This window comes from Marmota flaviventris, chromosome 4 (assembly GCF_047511675.1).
Source record: "Marmota flaviventris isolate mMarFla1 chromosome 4, mMarFla1.hap1, whole genome shotgun sequence".
NCBI classification, from domain to species: domain Eukaryota; kingdom Metazoa; phylum Chordata; class Mammalia; order Rodentia; family Sciuridae; genus Marmota; species Marmota flaviventris.
The window spans coordinates 200001-210282 of NC_092501.1; positions in this window are offsets into that span (position 1 = coordinate 200001).

A 10282-nucleotide genomic window follows, 5' to 3' on the forward strand; every position below is an offset into this window, starting at 1 on the left:
GCCGTCGCCAGCGGACAAGCGGCGGTGGCGGCCAGGAGGCGGGGGCCGCGGCGGGCCCCCCCGTGGGAGCGAACTCGCGAAGGGTCGAGAGAGCGGGCGGGCCAGGGTCAGAAGAGACCAGACGGGGACGGGCCCGGCAGCACGAGGAGGCGGCGGCTGCAGCCAGCGTGGGGAGCGGCGCGCCAGAAGGGCGGCAGGAAACGGGAGCGGGCACCTGCCCACCCGCGGAGGAGCCCCGCCCGGAGAGAGCTGGCCGAGCCGCGCGGGCCGCACCGGACGGACAAACCCAGGGCGGCACACGGTGTATCACCGCCAGCGCACACACTAGGCGCACGGGCGGTCCCGCGTGGCCCCGGACGAGCCGCCGGCCGGGTTCCCTGCATCAGCCAACCTCCCGGGAGGGCCCCCGCGGGGGACAGGGCCCCACCGCCCCACCGCCGCCGCAAGAGGCGCGGAGCCCCCGAACCCTCAACCCGCACACCGTGACGAGCATCCCCAGCGACAACCGCCCGTCCAGCGTGCCCACCGCCACACCCGGTACACGCCCGGGAGGGGGCGGCAGCGCGGCCGCGACCAGTCAGCCAGGGGGGAGGCTCGGCGGAGGCGAGGAGGGGGGCACAACCCCGCCGGGATGGAGGGCGCGCCGGAGGCAGCGAGGGGCAAAGAAACGCGGAGAGGAAACCGGGGAGAAGACCTCGGGCACAGAGTCGGGCCGCCAGGAAAACAAGCGGGGTCCCACCGCCACACGCGAGGGCGGTCCCGCACCGCCTGCGACGCCAACCCGGCCTCCGGTCCCAGCCCCGGAGCCTCCCAACGAGACCCGCCGCCCCGCCACCACAGGGTGGCCCTCCACGCGACGAGACGCGCCTGGACTCCAAACGCCAGCATGCAACGCCACACCTCGTGCCGGTCGAGTCCCACGACCTGGGCCTCTACGGCCCCCAGGGTCCGCTCGCTCACCACGCCGCCCGCGGAACGCTCCCAGGGGGGGCCGCGGCGGCCGCGCCCCAGGCCAGCGCACACGCACGCAGGCCGCCCGCCGGCTCGGGACCGGGAGCGGGCAGAGGGCCACTCGCAGCGGGCGAGGGGGAAGGGGGGACGGGGCCCCTCAACCCCCGGCTGCGCGAACAGAGCCCCACCGCCACCGCGCGCACACACGCGGCAGGCACCAGCGGCCCACACGGTGGCCCCACGTGCGCCAGAGGGCCCGGCCAGGCCCAGCAGGAACCCTCCCCCGACTCGAAGGGGGGAGGCGTGGGCCGCGGTAGGCACAAAGAGCAGGCGCTCGGCCCCCACCCGCGGGGGGCCGGCGGACCCCCGCCCTCCCAGACGGCGGGAAGGGGGGGACTCTCGCCTACACACACCACCGACGGTAGCGTAGCGCACAAGGCAGGGGGCGGCCAATGGGGGAATCCGGTACCCCACACGAGGCACGCCCTTCACGGATCGCTAGAGAAACGTTCCTCACTGAGGGTGGGCGGCACCCGACCCAGCCCCTCTCCCAACCGGCCACCGAGACAACGAGGGGGATCTGCGGTATGGGCAAGCACAAGGCTTCTTGAGCGTTCGCGGCCGGGGACACCCAAAGCCCCATCGCCTCGGGGACCGGACCGGCCCCAGCTCGGCGTCCCGCCACAATCGCTCAAACGCCCGGGCGACGTCTCCTTTCCCCCACCGGAGGTGGGGAAGAGCGCCCGGGCGCCCGCTCGCCTGACACTCCCCACGCCACTCGGCACTGGGGACGACAACGCAACCCGCTCCCCCCCGGAGAGGGAACGCGCAACGCTGCCGAGCTTACCGCCTCGATCCCCCGAGCGAAGCAACAACGCTCTTCCTTTCGGGCACTCGCCTCAGAAACCCCCGCAGACGGGGCGAGACCGACAGCGAGGCGGCGGCCGGCCGCGGCAGCGGCACTGGGATCGGGAACAGCACACACCGGCTCAGCCTCAGGCACCTCAGGAAACGACCCGGAGCGCCCCAGGAGCACCGAAGCAGAGGCGCACCGTCGCGCCAAAGCAGCACGGCGGCAGCCCTCCCCGGCGCGGGGAGGGCCACACACGGCCCTTGGCCGCCCAGAGCGGGCGGCGAGCGAGAAGCACCCGCTACGTCAAAGGACCCCGGGAGCGAGGTCGAGGCCGGATTCCGCACCCCCGCCCTTCCCCGCACCGCGAACGGGCGGGGAGGCAAGGCGAGGGACCCGCAGGCAGGACGAGAAGAGCTGGCCCATTCACCATGAATGTCCGTCCCTCGCCTGGCGCGGCTTTGGTCCAGCCCAGGAGAGCGCAGAGTCACCACATCGATCAGCAGGGTGGGCGGGAGAGACCCAGGGAGCAGGGGGAGACCCGGCGAGGACCGCTTCTAAGAGGAGCCTGCTACGGCCTCACCGGCCCCACACCCCAGGGAGAGCGGCCGACGACACGGAACGGGGAACGCCTGACACGCGCGACTCAGAGCCATGGAAACGAGCGTCGTCACACCGCCCCCGGTGCCCGCAGCGAGGAGCGCACGGGCGGTAAAGGACCACCCGCCACCTCCCCCGCCGCCCCCCGGCGCCAGAAGACCGGCCGGCCGGAGGTGGCACCACCGCGAGGGCACTCCAGGTGCGCCAAAGAGCCGTCGCACGCAGGCCCAGGCAAGCAGCTCCAGAGGGAACGGGTCCGGGCCACCCCATCAGCCCAGAGCCCGGCACGCACCCGGAGGCCCAAGCTCCCTCCCTCTGGCGGCACGCGCCAGAGGACAACGTGTCAGCACCTACCCGATGGCAGAAAACGGCCAACTCGGGCCAAAACAATCGCGACCGGGGCAACGGGGAACAGTTCACTCAGCACCGCCGCCTTCCCTGAACAGAGTCGCGGTCAGCACACCGCGATATCGGGCCCATCACCGAGCTCCAGAGCCCCTAGGGACAACTGGTCGACCCTCGTGGACGAAGGCGAAAACAAGAGACGGGGACCACCATCTCCAACGAGCAGGACCGGGGGGCGGCCGGGGAACACGCTAAGGCGACCCACCACCGAAGGACGCCGGGCATAGCCATCAGGACAAGCCCCGGGCAGCGGGCCCCCAAAGAGGGAATGCGGCAAGGCCGGCCAAGCACACCCCTCTGGCCCGCCCGGCGCAGCCCCGCGGCCAAAACCCGTGAGAGAGAGAGGGAGAGGGAGAGGCAGCGGGAGAAAAATAACACAGGAGTCCCGGCGACCGACCCAGACGGGGCCAAGCGAAGCCCGTGGCGGCGAAGGAACCGCTCAGACTGCCACCGAGGCGCCCGCGGCCCGGACCGAGCAGGGAGAGAAGACAACCGACACACACACAAAGCCTGCCGGTCCAGTATACCGCCAACGGGCCACAACGGCCCAGCCCAGCGCGACCGAGACAGTTCCGCTGGCGCCGCCCAACTCCTGGATCTCTGTCTCGGCCACCGCCACCGAATATCACGCCTTGGCGACTTCCGAGGATCAGACGCTCCCATGAAAGCGGCCACCAGGTGGAGCTCGACAACCGTCAACCAAATCAGGCGGAAGGGACGCGGAACCTCGGGCGGCGTCAGCGGGATCCGCTCCGCAGGGGTCGTAGAGAGTCACCCGGACACATCCCACCAGCCGGGTCGCCCCGCCAGGGCCCCCCACAGCGGCGGGCGCGAGACGCAGGCAGATCGGCCCAGCACCCCTAGAGAATCCGGCCGGGGACACGGGCGGTGTGGGACTTCAAAACCGAAACCACCACGGTGAAGCCACTATCAGACGGGCAGATTGCTAGGCCACGGTCGGATCCATCCACAGAATGGAGGAATTGACAGAAACGTGTAAAAACCCGTTGAAATCGGTTGCTTGGGAATTTGATCTGCTGGTCTTTGGGCTTGGTGTTTCCGCCTGTTTCTGTACCCAAAAAAAAAAACAAAAAAAAAAAAACCGGAAGATGAACAGCCTCTGAGAATCCTTCCTCCTCTGTCTGTGTCTGTGGTTCAGTGCCAGAGGGCCGGCCTAGCACATAGGAGGCACTGGGTTTGAGCCTTAGCGTGGCATACAAAAAGGAACACAGTCAAGAGAAGGCGTGCTGTCCACCTACAACTACTCTAAAAAAGAAAAAAGAAAAAAAAAGAATGCTGACCATAATAGGAAAAAGGATTCTTCCTTGTGGAGTTCTATTTTGTCTGGCCACATTTTATATACATATATAAACATTTTTTTTTATTTTTTTAAGAGAGAGTGAGAGAGAATTTTAATATTTACTTTTTAGTTTTCGGTGGACACAACATCTTCGTTTGTATGGGGCGCTGAGGACCGAACCCGGGCCGCACGCAACCAGGCGAGTGCGCTGCCACTTGAGCCACATCCCCAGCCCCTTTTTTAACTTTTACTTATTTTTCTTTTTTAAAGACAAAAGAAGGAGAGGGAGGGAGGGAGGGAGGGAGGGAGAGAGAGAGAGAGAGAGAGAGAGAGAGAGAGAGAGAGAGAGAGAGAATTTTTTAATGTTTGTTTTTCAGTATTCAGTGGGCACAACATCTTTATTTTATTTTATGTGGTGCTGAGTATAGAACCCAGCGCCCCGCGCATGCCAGGGGAGCGCGTTACCACTTGAGCCTCATCCCCAGCCCATTAATTCTTATCTGTATTTGTGTTTTTATTTACCAATTTTTTTTTTCATCTTGTGAAAACAGATCAACTTTAATTTCAGCACCTGAAGCTATCCAAGGGTATGCTCTATAAAGGTCATGGGACTGTTGTACACATTCAATAAAGTGACAACTCTGCCATACCACTTAGTATCTCACAATCAGGAACATACTTTTGAATTGCTTAAACAGAATCCACAGAATTAAAACAAAATCAGAAGCCATCCACAGTTATACTGATTGTCAATTACAAGTTTTACAATTAATACTTGATATAACAGTCAATATATAGCAGGGGATATTGAAATGATTTCAGAGTCTCATCCAGTTGTATTCGATTGGGAAGGTTTCTTGAATGGGGATAAAACTGGCCAAAGATAGATACAACCAGGATCAGACCAGCAAGTAAAAGTTCTACCACAGTTTCTGTGGTTTCCACTTTTTTTTTCTTTGTCAGTTAAAAGTGAACAGTGAGAATTAAATACTTATCTTTACATATACACAAGGTATGCTGTGAAGCATATTTGCTTACAAACATATAAAAATACTTGTTGAATAGTTCAATAAGAAAATAATGCACAAAAGTACATAGCAAAAACATTAACCATCTGTGACTCTGGAAAGCTCAATTCCGTGTTTTATATGACAGCAAACAAAAACAACTTTAGTTTTTTTGGAATGCCTTAAACCTGAAATACTTGAAAAGGAAGACAGACAGAAATCATTCATTCTTATCCTTAGCATGGCTGTGAAAGAGTTAAATTAAGAAACCAAGTACACATTGAGATGCCCAAGTCCAGAATGAGTCCAAATATTTGGCCACATAGAACACTATCATCTTCAAGAGGAGGAGTCATCACAGGCTTGATAAGCAGTTTTTTGTTTTTTTTTTTAAAGAGAGAATTTTTTAATATTTATGTTTTAGCTTTCGGCGGACACAACATCTTTGTATGTGGTGCTGAGGATGGAACCCGGGCCGCACGCATGCCAGGCGAGCGCGCTACCACTTGAGCCACATCCCCAGCCCCGAGAAGCAGGTTTTAATCCATAAATACAATAGGTATTTTGGTATTTTGGCCACTGGGAAACAAAAGCTGTAGTATCAAGAAAGGTCTGATATGTCTCAATTTTGTAAACTCCGTTCAGTGTATTTAAGGTTATGTAAGGTTGACATCAAAATCTTTAAAGATAGGCAAAAAATTCATATTAAAAAAAACAACCCTCCTGTGGATGTTAGAATAACAGTAGGTAATATGATTCCAGAAGTTAAAAATTATTTCACAACCTAAAACTTCAGCTTAGCAAACAGCTTAGGTTGCACAACTGATTCATCCCTATTAAGATGTAAGCCCTTAAAAGAAGAATATGTCTGTATATGTAGACATGTATTTAGAAAGAATCAGATCATCTTTGAAGCAGCCTTAGTGTTTCCTTTAAATTGGTCTGGAAAGGATTAGCCGGCTTCTTGGTCTAAGGCTAACACGGTGATCATTTGTCTAAGGCTAGAAAGGTACCAACATGAGGTAAACCATCAGGAGAGGAGGAGGAGATGAGGGCTTTTCCTGGGAGTTGGTAGCTAAAATTCAAGGGATTCTTAGAAAATGACACAATGGCAGCCTTTCTTGTCTTTTTCTTTCCGAGTTGGTTCCGGTGAAGGAGGACATTCTTGCTCTTGAAATTTCCTTATAACCCGGACAAGTTCATGAAAGGCTTGATCTACATTCATCCTCATCTTTGCTGATGCCTCCATGTATGTTACTTTAAGTTGCCATGCTAACTGCTGTCCTTCCTCCTGTGTAACCTGTCTTTCATGATCCAGGTCTGCTTTATTACCAATTAAAATCATTGGAAACTCATCACGATCCTTTACTCTGAGAATCTGTCTTTGAAACGTATAGATTTCTTCAAAACTGCGGAGCCCAGCCGGGCCGTGCCGCGCCGAGCCGCACCGAGCCTCCGCCGCCCGCCCTAGGCCCGGCTTCGGGGACGTGTGCGGACGGGCGGGGGTCCCGAGCGCCGGGAGCTGCCAGGAAGGACTCTGGGCGCGGCAGCAAGCCCCGGGGCTGACTTGGTGCCGCCCGAGGCGCAGAGAAGCCGACTGAGCGCAGGGGTCAGGGGCTGTAGCGGCCGGGGGACTGGCTCCTCTGAGCTTCTCCGCAGCGCCTGCGGAACGCAGCCTCCACCGCCGCTACAAATGGCCGTCTATTTACCTATCTGTTTACCTGAGTTTTTTGTTGTTTTTTGAGCATTTTCTTAAACCGCAAGTCATTTTCCATTGGGTCACAGAGCCAAATTTTACGTTTAGGCACTTGGTAATAAGAAGCTATAACAGGGCTCTAAGAGCGGTTGCCTTGGCTAAAAAGCGTGGGCCCTTGTCCCAGAGCGAAACAACAACAACAACGGGGGGAGGGGGGGGGGGGACAAAAAGCCAAAAAAAAAAAAAAAAAAAAAGAATCAAACAAATAATCCAATCAATCCATGGGCCAAGGACCTGAACAGATACTTCTCAGAAGTGGATTAAGACGCTCCTATAAAAGCGGCCACCAGGGGGAGCTCGAAAACCGTCAACAAAATCAGGCGGAAGGGACGCGGAACCTCGGTCGGTGTCAGCGAGATCCGCTTAGCAGGGGTCGTAGAAAGTCACCTGGACACGTCCCGCCAGCTGCCCACCCCACCCCCACCCCCACCCCCCCCCACCCCGCGCCAGGGTCCCCCGCAGCAGCAGGAGGCGCCGGCAGTCTGCCCAGCACCCCTAGAGAATCCGGCGGTGTGGGACTTCAAAACCGAAACCACCACGGTGAAGCCACAATTAGTCAGGCCGACTGACTGATAGGCCACGGTTGGATCCATCCAGACTATGTAGGAATTGACGGAAACATGTAAAAATCAGTTTGAAATCGGTTGCTTGGGAATTTGATCTGCTTGTCTTTGGGCTTTGTGTTTCCTGCTTTTTCAGTACAAAAAAAAAAATTGGAAGATGACCAGCCTCTGAGAATCCTTTCTTGTCTAGGGGCTGTCTGTGTCTTTGGGTCAGTGGCAGAGGACCGGCCTAGCACAGAGTTTGAGCCTTAGCACGCCATACAAAAAGGAACAAATCGAAAGAAGGTGTGCTGTCCACCGACAACGTACTACGAAACAGAAAAAAAAAAAAAAAAAAAAAAGAATACTAATCATAATAGGAAAAAGGATTCTTCCTTGTGGAGTTCTATTTTGTCTGTTTGGCCATTTTATCTTTTTATTTCTTTCTTTTTTTTTTTTTTTTTTTTTTTTTTTTTTGTTGTTGTTGTTGTTGTATTTTTATTTTTATTGATCTATCAATATCACGGAGCCAAATTTTACATTTAGGCACTTGGTAATAAGAAGCTGTAACAGGGCTCTAAGTGAGGCTGCCTTGGCTAAAAAGCATGGTCTGTTGCCCTAGACTGAAACACCACATGCTCTGGGATAAATCAAGCTGGAGAAAGCTTGCCATCTCTACCTTCATTTTTATCTGTGTGCACATATTACGCACTGTTTCATCTAAGAAGTAGCAGTGCAACCAATATCTATCAGCCCTAAATGGACCCAACCCCTGCCCTCCCCAGCCACACAGGAGACCACAGTCTGAGCAAGAGCACTTCATGGTGTTGTCAGTCTGGTGTTGTGGCTCAATGGTACAGCACTTACCAAGTACGTATGAGGCACAGGGTTCAATCCCAGCACCACATTAAAATCATCATCATCACCTAAATAAACAAAATAAACATATGTATTTATTTATCTGTTTATTTATTGGAGGAGGCCTGTAACCAGGGATTGAACTCAGTGGCACTCACTGACTGCTGAGCCACATCCCCTAGCCCTACCTATCTAGTATGTTACTTAGAGACAGGGTCTCACTGAGTTGCTTAGTGTCTCACTTTTGCTGAGGGTGGCTTTAAACTCTCGATCCTCCTGCCTCGGCTGTGTGTGTGTGTGTGTGTGTGTGTGTGTGTGTGTGTGTGAGAGAGAGAGAGAGAGAGAGAGAGAGAGAGAGAGAGAGAGAGAGAAGCGTGTCTGGGATGACAGGCATAGGCCACTGTACCCAGTCACTTATTTATTTTATTTTCAGTATGACTTCAAGGTACACACAAGACAATCACTGCCAGGCGTAGGAGGAACATAGCACATTGATAAACAGTCAGATGTTTGAGGAAGCATTCAACAATCTTAAGGTAGTGTGCAAGTCTTTCAATAACCTCAAAATACCTACATGAGGGTTGGGATTGTAGCTCAGTGGTAGAGTGCTTGCCTTGCATTCGTGAGGCCCTGGGTTCCATCCTCAGCACCACATAAAAATAAATAAATAAAAATAAAGATATTGTGTCCATCTACAGCTGAAAAATAAATAAATACATAAATAAATGGATGAATGAATAAATAAATACCTACATGAAAACCAGAGAGAATTAAAAGAAACGATGGATAAATCTATTATGGCAAAGAGGCGAGAACACTCATCCCTTAGCAGCTGACGACTTAGGCCATAAATAAATAATCAGTAACAAAGGACAGCAGAACTACATCGCGAACAACCCACACCTAATGGGCATGTTCAGAACACTGCAAGGCCACCACCACACAGCAGACATTCTTTTAAAGCGAATACGGAATGTTTACCAAAGTTGACCGTAGAATGGAACATAAACCAAATCTCCACAAAGTCTAAAAGATGAAATCACACCACAACTCTTCTCTGAACAACACAAAAGTAAGCTGGAGGTCGGGCATGTTGGCCACTGCCAGGAGTCATTTCAAGAACCGGATTAAACCCAAAGAAAGTATAAACCTGTAGATTCACAAATCTCAGGGAGAAATAGCAGCATCCATCTTTCACAAACTCTTGAGAGGGGCAGGTCAGGGGTCAAGGTGAGATTGAAATACCCCCAACAAAGTGTCAACTTTATCAAATCAGTAGCCTAGAGAGAGCAGGTACTTGTACTATTCCTTCTCGGTGCCATTGTGGTTTTTCTTTGGGGGGGGGGGAGGGGGAGGGGTGGTTCCAGCCTCTTTGGGTTCCTACCACTTTGTCTGCAAGGGAAAATTTGTTTTCTGTCAGGATGGGGTGCCAGTTATCAGGACGGGCGGGGAAGTAAGATTCTTACACTAAACCGGGCTTGCTTGGGGGCAGGTCTCAGTTCTAATTTACATAACAAAAGGCAGTGCAAAGTCTCTCCCACTGCCCCTGAAGGAAGAAAAATGTGGCCTCTCCAGGCTGTTCACAATTCCCAACCTGTTTCAAATTCCAGTATGGTTTCGCGTATCTGTTTTAAGGGTCAGTTTGTCTCTCTAACTCTGCATTTATGCTGACCGATTGGTTTAAAACTAAACTAAGAGGTTAATTTGAATATCATTTGTTTCACAGCATTGGTTCAATGTGTCCACCAGCATTTAATTTCTCTCTCCTGATGTTCCTTAGTAATCTGATTGCTTTGGCCTCCTTCTCCTGGATCATGTGTAACTTGCCCCCCTTTGGTATAAAAAGAAACCTAGGAGGAGATTGATCCTAAAGAAAAGGGGTGCTCCACTAAGTGAGAAACTGAAAATCAAGCGAGAGAGAGAGAGAGAGAGAGAGAGAGAGAGAGAGAGAGAGAGAGTGTGTAAGTTATAGAGAGAGAAGGGGAGAGTCTCTTGTACTTCAGGGTTTTTGTT